Source organism: Protomyctophum bolini (assembly GCF_963924005.1).
Source record: "Protomyctophum bolini genome assembly, chromosome: 24".
Classification (NCBI taxonomy): Eukaryota; Metazoa; Chordata; class Actinopteri; order Myctophiformes; family Myctophidae; genus Protomyctophum; species Protomyctophum bolini.
The window spans coordinates 20,155,789-20,168,097 of NC_137885.1; the positions used below are offsets into that span (position 1 = coordinate 20,155,789).

Sequence of the window (12,309 nt, forward strand, 5' to 3'; positions counted from 1 at the left end):
GTTTAAAAATAATCTGCCTAATGATGATGTCACTGGAAGACAGTTTCTAAACTGCCCACAGCCCTCCTATGAGACACAGACTGAGTAGAAAGAAATCTTGCCATTTTATCATGATTATTAGTGAGGACCTATTATATGAAGATAGGTTGAAAAGTGGTGAAGTGGTCCTTTAACTGGCCAGTCAGGATTTGAACCCGCTCCAACTGTCTAGCGCTGTAAACCCATTCACCGACTCTAAAATTATGCAAATACGTTTGATCCTCCAGAATTCTGGGTAATCCACGAGCACACACACCAAAACAAGAGCATGCACGCCAAAACAAGAAGCCAGGGACTTCCTTGTTGACATGACACATGGTGTCAGGTGGTATCGGGTTACCGGTGGGGATGGGGAGGGGGGGGGGGGCTTGTTTTGTCCCTGCATACTTCCTCTGCAGTTTATTTTAGTGGAGCTCTGATTTGGCTTTCAGTCGGGCCTCATCTGCGTCGTGTGCCCACCCACTGCCCTCCCTGCGTTAAATCTGTTTTTCCGCGAACGCTATTTTAAAAACCAAGCTCAACAAGCTTGGAGATCTGCTGGTAAGATCTGCTATTTCCGCTGTTATGTCCTTGACTGAAGTAGGGCTTAAGTGGTGAGGAGCTTCTCGCATCAGGCCGTGTCATTCTAACACATTCAAAGCGGCGAGGCTCATCTGCAGGTCGGCATCCACCTTATTCCCTGCCCATATCCCCAGAATCCCCCTTTTTCCCGTTAAACGGTCAGTAATGCCACCACCAGTGATTGGACTTCGTCGTAACGTGTGATTGGTGTGTACCATCATGCCTCCTGCACCAGCACATTTCTCAGGAAAAACAAACATGGGAAATGCAGGTCCCTCGCTAAACGCACAAACCCAGAAAACTGCAGGGCTGCTGCCGCTCGTATTTCTTTTAAAACACACAGCTAATAAAGACGTCTTTGATCGAGCTACTTTTCATTTTTCTTTCTCTTAGACCTAACTGTATAATGTGTAATTTGTTTTCCTTTTGTTTCATGCATCCTAATGGATAATTGTTTCCTTTGCTTGACACAATTCACTGAATTGCCTCGTTGTTGAAATGTGCTGTGCAAATATAACTGCCTTGGATAAACTCATACCAGATGATACCCACCACCTTTAACATGTGCTACAACCAACGTACACACTTTGAAAGATTGTCATTCTTCTTTTCTTCTACATTCATCTTTATTTCTTTATTAAATGTGCGTACATGCACATACTGTAAGATGAACGTAAAGAAAATCTTGAATCTTGGAAAAACTACAATGATTGCAATGACATGGTTTGGTTTGTTGCATTTTTGATGCAAGCATTGTCCATGCGGGTGGAGTGGAGTGAGTGCACAGTGACAAAACAGCCAGCTGCCACCATCAGGAAGTCAGTGATAAACACCTGGATAAGGCAAGCCGCACACGCACACACACAGTCACACACACACACACACACACACAGTCACACACAGTCACACACACACACACACACACACACACACACACACACACACACACACACACAGAGAGCAGTGAAACGGAGAACGTCCAGAGGGATCACCTGGTGTGAACACACACACACACACACATGAGACAAGGACGCAAACACAGGTCACAGAGACAAAAACACAACAACGCAGCGTTAATTAATACCTGGAAAACAACGACAACCACAGTGGATGATACGGGTGATTTTGACTTGGTCTCACGCGCCGAAAGTAGCCAGTCTACAAGCTCGCAGGGCGGGCTCGTACAGATCGGCTATTTTGGGTGTGCGACCTACTAACTCTGGGAGAATGAAACGCAGAAGAGACAGTTGTAGGTCACTCAGCACTCACTGCTCTTTGGTCTAGAATAGATGGTTGCACGGCAATGCACGCGCGCACTCTCTGTGTGTGTGTGTGTGTGTGAGTGTGAGTGTGAGTGTGAGTGTGAGTGTGAGTGTGAGTGTGTGTGTGTGTGTGTGTGTGTGTGTGTGTGTAAGATGTCGCTTGAGTGCACCTGACAAGCGAGGTGCCCTTGTTCTGCCTGACCAAAACAGGCTGCAACACACACACACAAACACACACACACACCGCAGGTGTTTGAGTGTGGGCGGGGCACTAGGGCACGGATCTAGTGGCGTGGGGGGGCCGGGGGCCCTAAAAGATGATTGGCTGAGGGACCTCCATGAGTGTTTATGTCAGTTCCCTCCCTAGGGTGGGTAACTTCAACTTGAGGGACAACTGCTGTGTCTCGCCACGGTGGGACCTGCTAAGCTTTTCCACCATCAAAATCACGGAAACCGACGCACAGCCACACCTTATGAACAACCGTTATCTGGGCCTCGGAACAATCATGTTCAGAGGCATGGGCCCTCTGTCCTCGTGAAAAGGCCAACAGGGAGGGGACTCCAGGGGGACAGGGGGTCCGATGAGGGCCCTGTCCTCGTGAAAAGGCCAACAGGGAGGGGACTAGGCACTCCCGGCCCGACGGAGGGCTTCAGGCAGACGGCCTGGCGTCCAGACATTTGTACTCTTTGTTTTCAAATGGCAGCAGCAGCTGTTCCACCGAAAGGTCAGCAAAATGTTAGCGGAACAAGGACCTATAGAGAGAGAGAGGCAGGCACCACGTGTCTGTGTGGCGAGGGTTAAAAACGTGTGCGGCTGTGCGCGCGTACACACACACACACACACACACAGAGGTGTGGCTGTCACGATCGTGACATTTTAGCAGACGATTAATTGACATACTTAACGAATTCATTGTGTTTTGGGCATTGAAATAAGAATGACATTTCCGTTTGCCCTTTGTAAACCAAAGCCTTCAGCAGTGCAGATAACTTAAATATAGAAAGAGATAACTGACAATGAACAGTACCAATTTACCAACATAAAGTAGGCCTACTGTATATTCAACAATTCTACAGGTCGTTTCGAGGAAGCAATTTGATTGGTTGAAACGGCTTCTAGCCGTGGATCAATCCAGCACCATTCACCACCTAATCAAAACAAAGAATTCAGCTGCTCTGTTTTCCCAGAGCGCTAGCAAACTCGGTGGCTAGGCTAGCTAGATTCTTGGGACATTTGTGGTCGTAGTGACTACATCGGTCATTAAAAAAGCGATTTTCTTAGTTTATGCGATTATCTCACATAATTGCGATCGGGTGGTTATGCAATAAGTGTGGACTAGGAGGACTACACCCAGGTGGAATAACGCACGCAAGACAAGAATTCAGACAACAGTATGAGTGATTTTACTCGAGTAAAGGAGCCAAAACTTACATGAACCTGTCAACGCAATGGAAACCCAGTCTGGCTCCTTATACCTGGCCTAACTATAGGAAACAAACATGTCACATGAGTGCCTGTTGATTGTTTAGCTCAGATAACAACCTGAAGAAACAGTCACTATACTGTCTTAGAACAGTATAGGAAGTAAAATAGATAATAATAATACAAAACAAATCATGTGAATCCTCACTAAGGTTCCGACCAGTCATTGGTCCGACAACCTACCTCAAACCCTAAACTAACCATAACCACAAGCACAGAGCAGCACAACTTTAACGCATGTTCGCCAACCTTAATCCGCTCGCCAACCTTAACGCATGTTCGCCAACCTTAACGCATGTTCGCCAACCTTAACGCATGTTCGCCAACCTTAATCCGCTCGCCAACCTTAACGCATGTTCGCCAACCTTAACGCATGTTCGCCAACCTTAACGCATGTTCGTCAACCTTAACGCATGTTCGCCAACCTTAACGCATGTTCGTCAACCTTAACGCATGTTCGCCAACCTTAACGCATGTTCGTCAACCTTAACGCATGTTCGCCAACCTTAATCTGGTCGTTTTCCACATGTCGGACCAATGACTGGACGGAAAAGCGTACGGGCCCCCGTTACTTCCTTTAGGCAGAATCACAGAATACAGCTAATGGAGGAGAGTTACTTCCATAATAAGGGATATATTAAACGTTTACTTCTCAGAATTCCTCGACACCTATCGGGTGACTCAGATGAGCGGTGGTGGTCCCCTCCCACCCACCGCCAGCGAGCCTATCAGGTGACACAGAGGAGCGGTGGTCCCCTCCCACCCACCGCCAGCGGCCCTATCAGGTGACTCAGCACGGTGCCCTCTGGCAGGCGGCCCTATGATGGTGTGTTAAGTTAAAGGGCCGCGTTTGAAGTGCCATCCTTCCCACCTCGCCTCGCCGGGTGGTAACCCAACCTGGGTAAGCTACACCACACAGGCCCCTGGATGGATGCTTTGTGTGGGGAGTGGGTTGTCTTGTGGGGGGGGGGGGGAGCATGCGGTCACACTTTATAGCTTTGGAACTCACGCGACTCACTGACTTGACTGGTTTAACCCATTAAGATATCTTCTAAATCAGTTTTCGGGAAAAATGATACCTCTGTACCTTTAGCAAACTGTTAATTGAAAGTTCAATCAATAAAAAAGGGCATACATCGGTCATTACAGACAGACCTCTCAAACATCAAGAATAGTCTCTCTCTCTCTCTCTCTCTCTCTCTCTCTCTCTCTAGGGATCACTCCTGAAGCCTGGAATGTCTTTGACAACTGCTCTTCTCATCTAATCCCTTCTCGGATCATCTCAAATAAATAAAGCGCACCTGAAACAGATGACAGCCAGGTGGGAGGGAGGAGGAGAAGAAGAAGAGGCTCTTTTTTTTTGTCCACAGCAACAAAAAATAAATAAATAAAGAACAAGGAGACATTAATGAGAAAACCATGTACTGTCTGTTGTTGCTGCAGCCCGTAGTGTACACAGTCTCATGCTGCTGTACCTGTGCTCATAAATACATGTAGTGTGCTGGAGCAGAGAAGACGGCTATGTTGTGTGATTTGAGCCACGAGGCAACAGAGGATGCTTCACCCTCCAGGGAGCATGAATGAGCTCAGCAGGTTTCATGGCAATCCACCCCGTTCTATTTTGAGATATCACGGGTGAAAAGTGGCCTTTTTTTTTGTTTTGGCTCAACCCGCAAAGAGACCGATTCTGCCAAATGTCTTTCTAAATCCTAACAGTTTTCTTGGAAACCTATTGCTATACTGTTGTTGCTGTCGGGCAGAAAAATCTTATCTCCAATTTCTCCAGATTTTAACTTTTTTTCCCCGTAAATTGACAACCTACTTGATCACACTACAGCGCCACACAAAAGCATCAAAAGTAGCAGATCCTCAAGCTCGAAGTGCGGCACAAAGCGACATTCTGCTACTTTTGCTGCTTTTGAATTTGAATACTAAAAAGTAACAGTTTGAGGTTATAGACGATATAGTAGCTCAAATCTAAAACGCCACCGATGCCTTCCCCGTTAGTTATTGGTGACACTAGAGGAATCCCACCCAGCCAGTAGTTTCTAAGATAATATCTTGTTCGGGAGTAAAATGGCGGACCGACCGGCTGCCCAAGAATGCCATCCAGCCATCCAGATAGTGGAGCTAATACATCAACAGACTGCGAGTTCCATTGTTAGTGCTGCTGCCGTTTCATCTGAGACATGATTTCTCATCATGTACACTGTTCACTTAAGCTGAATTTATACTTATATATTTATACTACTGCAGTAGGACGACAACGAGGTGCTCCGATGGCTTGTAAATCAGCTATTTTTGGCGAGTGATACCACAGATGCACTGTAGACGAATACAAAGAACGTTCGTCACCAAATCGTGTTCCCCCCGGGTCAAATCCGGGTCCGCCACCAGGTATTCCTAAAAGTAAAACTATATGCCTAAACCTAAACTTAATCCTAAAAGTAACCTCAGTAAAACTAGGCCTAAACCTAACCTTAATCCTAAAAGTAACCACAGTACAAATATAATGCCTACACCTAATTGTATTCCTAACCTTACCGTGGTATTGTCTATACTATTACTGTTACTACTGTACTGTTGACTTCCGTGTTATCTCGCCTCACTTCTTTGGCTCTCCATTTTCCCAAAATGTTCCGTGGAAGCACAGAGAAAACCTGCGTGTTTGCGCGGTTCGGGGGATCGATCCTACTGGATATATAAAGATTCTGTGACTAATAATGCATTTATTAACTCCGGGCCTGTAATGAGTTAAGTGAGCTTTAAATAACGTGTCTTTTATCACCAGGACATATCTTCCGTGCTGTTGTAACTAACTGCATTACAACAATAGGCCTGCTTTGAACCATGCCGTTCATTTGGCAAACCGAACCACAAGTTCCAGAATAGATCCATTCATCGCAGCTACTCATCACAACTCTAACCACACGAGCAAATATAAATATTGAAACCCCTGCATTCTCCACAAGCCAGTTGAATAATTAACTTCTTAAGAAGTGCATTCAGCCCTTGCGCACAGAGCCGCAGGAAAGCCGAGCTAGAGTTTATTTACTTTTAAAGTGAAGGAAGGAAAAAGATAATAAACAATACATCATCGCTACCACAATGTCCTAGGGTCTTCGCTCATTTTTCATGGTCTCCGCTATGCGTTTTCTTTCTGGTCCAGACAATGGATGCAACACGACTCCCGATTCCTGCTCCGTCTGCGTCTCCCCCTCGCAAAACACAATCCAATAGGCTTTAAGGCATGTGCCTGCCTGGGGGTGGGCGGGTGGGGGTGCCGGCCAAAAGGGCTAGTGGTTATTTTCAAAGCCATTAACTGCACTGTATAAGCCAGTGAGTCACATTGTTAGGGCTGTCTGTGACTCCGCTGTCGCCCAGTGGTGGAAAGTACATTCACTCAAGTACTGTACAATGTCGAGGTGTTTGTACTACTTCATTTGAGCATTACCAATTTCCATTTACTTTTGTTTGTACACCAATACATCTCGGAAACAAATATTGTACTTTTACTAAGTTCACTACAATCATTTCTAAACTTTAAGTACATATTGATGGCAGTACTTTTGTACTTTTACTCAAGCCCATTTTGAATACAGGAAGTCTATACTTTGTAACAGAGTATTTGCAGTATTGATACTTTTACTAAAAACGTTGAGTACTTTTCTCCACCACAGAACCAGAAAAGCGCGCTGCCGCCCGCCGCCGCTGCTTTGTGGATGCAGATCAGGCCCGGCCCGCTCGGAGGAAACGGACAGACGGTCCATTATGGAGCCGTCGGGGTCCGACAGAAACTACCGGCTGACTTCTTTTCACAGCTTCTGTGCTTCGTTTCATTATGCTTGTGTCACGACAACTGCGTCTGTCCTCCTCATGTTAAAGAAAACAAATCCGTATTTTTCAGCCACTTGAAAACACCCTACACTACACCAATGGTTCCCCAGACTGGGAGTCGGGACAACCCCAGGGGGGTCCACAAATGATTTTGCAGGGGGTTCCCCAGAGGATTAGCTTAATGTGCAACATTGTTTTCTCACTCAACAGTGAACAAAGTGTGTTCAGAGTATCTGCACATTTCTAAAGTGAAAATTTAAGAACATAAATATAAGGATATATAAAAACAAATACAGTCCTTTAGTTTGCCCAGCGGTGAGTTGACTTGACTGACCGGCTATAACACACACTCTCTCACACACACGCACACATGCATGCACGATTGCACGCACGCACGCATGCAGAGAGTTGTTTACTTTAGCTATGGGTCCCATATGGCAGCCAGACAGACAGTGGCATGGCTGTCCTAAGTCCTATCGCCCTGTACAAATGACCCTTGCTCCCTACGGTCAAGTAAAGAGCCATTATCTTTACAGTGTTAGCGTCTGGAACCAAGCGGAACCTCCCAGTGCTGAAGGATTTCTAGTTCTACCTCCAGAGTGTGTGTGTGTGTGTGTGTGTCCTCAGATGATTAAGAGTAAACAAACCCTTAAGCCAACATACAAGTGTACTGTATATACAGGGTATCTGCACATTTCTAAAGTGACCTTTTCAATACGGACCAGATTGGCCAAATATGACGTAAAACTGAGGCAAACATTGTGAAAATAGCCGATCGGCAAGCGTGTAGTTCGGCTATTTTCACAATATTTATCTGGAACCGAGTTAAACTAAATGTCATGCCTCAACTCGGAACTCCAATAATTCCAAGTGCTTGTCAGGGTGGGGTGTCCCCAGTTCAAATATGATTGTTTTGGAGGGTCCCCAGTTCAAATCTGATTATTGTGTGCGTGCCTGCGTGCCTGCGTGCGTGCGCGTGTGCCAGTAGCTTGTTGCAGGGCAGCCATTAAATGGATTATGGATTACATAGGATAACTGTCATTTAAGCTCGTTCAAGGCGTCCGCATGCTGCGTCCGCATGCTGCGGCTTTAGCAGCGCTAGTAGTAGCAGCAGTACATATCAACACTGTCTGTCTATAAACACATCAACACTAGAGGCGAGGCCCGCAGTACAAGCAGAAAGGGCCCTTTGTCAGTCAGAAGAGGGGCACACATCCACATTGGTGACAGGCAGGGACCCCCGCCAGTACATCATTTCTATAGAACTGTGTTGCAGATTAAACTTCTTCATAGACTCCATACCATGGATCTTCATATAGACTCGTTTGACAGCACCGTCATCAGTGTATGTCGGATTCACGTTAACGTGCAATATCAGCATCGATACTATTAATAAACTTGACCCTTCACCTCTTTGCCGGAAATAGCCCATCTAGAAGCTCACAAAGCCTTGCAGCACTTCAGCTAAAGTTCAGCTCAGAATAGCGATGCTATAGGGTTCAAGTTGTTAATGTAAAAAAAACATCTCTGCTATGCCTATACAAAGATATAACAGAAGACCCCCTGAAGTAACTCTGAGGACCTCCTAGGGTCCCGGACCCTCTGTTGAAGACCCCTGTCACATTGACATAGATGATGAGGGAGTGTAACAAATGCAAGCTAAATGGTTTTGATTGCTTTCATACTACACCGACACTCCCGGGGTTAAATTATCAATGAGGATTTTTTGACCGAGTAAACCTCGCCCCTTTTAATTAAATGCCACCTCCTCGGTGCATCATGACAATGATTTATGGAGGGTTGTTTAATAGCAGGACATGATGATCATAAATATATACATACATTCAGGATGCTAATATAAAAACGGGCAGCGAGCAGTGATAAAACAGGGTGGGGACTATACTGGAGCAGCCAGCCATGATCCTACACGCTTCTGTGTCTGATGCAGAGAAAGAGAGAGAGAGAGAGGGGGGACACAAGATAAAAATGAAGGCCTCCCCATGCATGGACACACAGAGTCACAGACCCCCCCACCCCCCAAAAAATGCATTCAGCCAACATAGCTAGAAAACACCATCACCATCACCATTCATGTTGACTCCTCACTTCTCCCAGACATAGACAGACAGACGCACCCTTTCTTTCTCCAAGGAAAGCACAGTCCGATGGCACTCTCTCTCTCTCTCTCTCTCTGACTGACACACACACACACACGCACACGCGAACCCCCCCCCCCCCCCCTCCCCATTCAAGCAGCTGCTTGCCAACCCGTTACAATGTTTCCAAACAGTCGCTTGCAGCAGAGGACCGTATGTTTACGTTCTGTTACACACACACACACACACACACACACACACACACACACACAATCTATTTTACACTACAAGCCTCTCTCTCTCTCTCTATGTCTCTCTCTCAGTCTCTCTCCTTTCTCTCCACGGGAGGATAGGATGGGCTCTCTGATTGCCACGGCATTAACAAGCATTTATCACACTATTAAAGGCCATGCCTTTCTCATTGTAGTTTTCCTAAAAGAAACACATGCCGCATCCATTTGCACATCAGCCCCAACGAGCACAGCAACACATAAGGCCAACGGGAGATGGGTTATTAAAAAATAAATAGGGAAAAATTATCTAATCCACTTACCAAGCCAAACGGGAATCCGATAGGAGGGAGGTCTGTTGTGTTCCCACCGGGAGACAGAGAGAGGAAGATCCAGAGAAATATACCAATAAAAGCACGGATGATGATGATGATGATGATGACAAGAAAATAATAGCGCCAATATATACAGCCTTCTTAGATGTACAGGATGAGGTTGTTGTGTGTTGTTGTGTTCATGTTTGTTAGGCAGGAGGAGGAGAACACCACACTACACTACACATCCATTCTTCTGTTCTCTCTCCGCTGGAAGGCAAGGCACGTTGCTGCTGGGGAGGCGTTGCCAGGTTGTGGGGCGTTGCGAGAGAAACAAGCGACCAGTCTGTAGGAAAGTACTGGGAAAGAAAGTTTTGTTGACTGAGACTAATTAATATGTAATGTAGTCGACTACGACTAGACTATACCATTTCAGGACTAAAACTAAATGGTGTATTCAAAAGACTAAGACTACTTACTCTAGGATCCTCCATTTTCAATGAAAAAAAAAAAAAAAAAACATTTAAAGACATACAAATATACCGTATATGGTAAATGGTGCATTTATACAGCTTTACAATGATTGTGCATTTCAATTCAATTCAATTCAATTCAATTCAATTCGCTTTATTGGCATGAGAAAACATACATTTACATTGCCAAAGCAAAAAGTGTAACAATACAATCAAAACAAAATGTATGTACATTTGAAAGTCAGAATCTCCAATAAATCAATTTCTATGTACCAAAATCACCCAATGCAGATAGTGCAGGAATACACACAATTATTAGTCTTTAGGGTGTTTGTGTTCCATTTGATATCCTTCTCTGTCAGCAGCTCACGAATCTTGCTGCTGTGTTTGCACATTGTTGTACTTGTTGGACTTTTTTGTCATTAGTCATGTTTTCAAAATCTCTGTGCAGGTGATTGTAGAGATTAGAGGTTCAATGTCTTGCTCAAGGACACTTCGACACGAACTCTGGGGGAGACCGGGATCGAACTGGGAACCTTCTGGTTGCCATGATGCGGCCACCCTACCGAGCCACTGCTTTTTTTCCTCTAAAGTTGCTTGTAAATGACAACGTAGAAAAACGAGCTCAAACCACAAAGTCACTTATATTAAGCGGACATGGCAGCCCTTGCTCCTGCTGCTGGGTGTCTGCGTCGTTTCCTGTCCCGCCCACAATCCACACAGCTGCCACTCACGTAGCGAAAATAACAGATCTACAAGCTATCAACCCGTCACTTCGCGACGCGTTGATAGTTTGTAGATCTGTTTTTAGTGCGTTCTTGGCGACGTGCTTGCGCAAAGCTTTTACGCACGCACAATTATCCGGAATACTGAGTCACATAGTACCTCTGTGGTCATTGGACTGCATGGTTATTTATTATTGTTGGGTTTATAATAATAATGGAAGCATAAATGTTTACGTTCCCAACACATATAAACAAATAATGAGACACTTTATTTACGTTTCTCATCAGACTGACTTAGTTTGTCATTATAATAGTGCACATTTTTGACATAAGTGCCATCATGCCATGTCTTTAGTTAACAACCTTTATTTGTCTTCTCCGAGTCCTTAGGCATATTTTCTTTCAAATCAGAATGTTATGATCATTGCTAGCAATAAACTACCGGTATCTCGCAGATTCTCGGCCCTTAATTTAATTAACTGACCCTTTATTCATTATATTTTAAAAGAAAAACCTCTCTCACACATTTATGCCAGTGTCTTTGCCCGTGATGTCGTCTGGTATTCCCATGCAGTGATCACCGGGCACCCCTCCCCTGTGCCAATGTTGCACCTGTTCCTTATAAGGTTTCCTATCCCGTACCCCTGATCTAGTGATTAATATCATCACACAGTGATGAACATAAAAGAGGAATCAATGTGGTGTCCCACTAAACCACACCAGTTGCAACTCCTTGGGACAAAACCGGTTTAAGGTCAACCAACTCATTGAGTTGTGGTTTTGTCCCAAGGGTTGCAACTGCATGGTCTGGTTCTGGTGTGCATACGGTAGTTTAAATTTTGTTTAATCGATCATATCAAAATGGATAAAATAGCCTACATAGATCTACGAGACTCTTAAATTAATCTATTATGTCCCACAGTCCCGCATATAAACATGGTTTTACTCCTTGGCTACTGGTTGGAAATACAGTCATTTTAGAGCCTGCTTTGCCATCTACTGGACACATGACAGTATTACACTCTATCCTCAGCCCTTCAGTTGTACTGTGCTGCAATTAAATACATGTTCAATAAATGAATCAATACAATACACAATTACATAAACACAAGCTGGAGTTCAGATTGTTCCGCTTTGCATTTATGGTGCAACACTTAAAGGACGACACTGTGCCGTTTGTCTGGCACAAATGGATGTGAAGTAAACTAGTTGTTCTATTCATTAATGTATTACTAATTTTAAAGAACAGACCTATTAATGAATTTATATTTTCTGTTAGTGAGTCAGTC

At 44.8% G+C, this 12,309-nt stretch overlaps 1 protein-coding gene across 2 annotated transcripts in view; it reads right to left on the reverse strand.

Moving 5' to 3' along the window:
- Positions 1–10,073, reverse strand: part of LOC308311944 (uncharacterized protein) — an 82,722-nt gene extending 72,649 nt beyond the window's left edge. For both annotated transcript variants that reach the window (XM_080758753.1, XM_080758752.1), the window contains exon 1: positions 9,832–10,073. The gene's annotated coding sequence lies outside the window, so the exon portion shown is untranslated. The remainder of the gene's footprint in view (positions 1–9,831) is intronic.
- Positions 10,074–12,309: the final 2,236 nt, after the last annotated feature.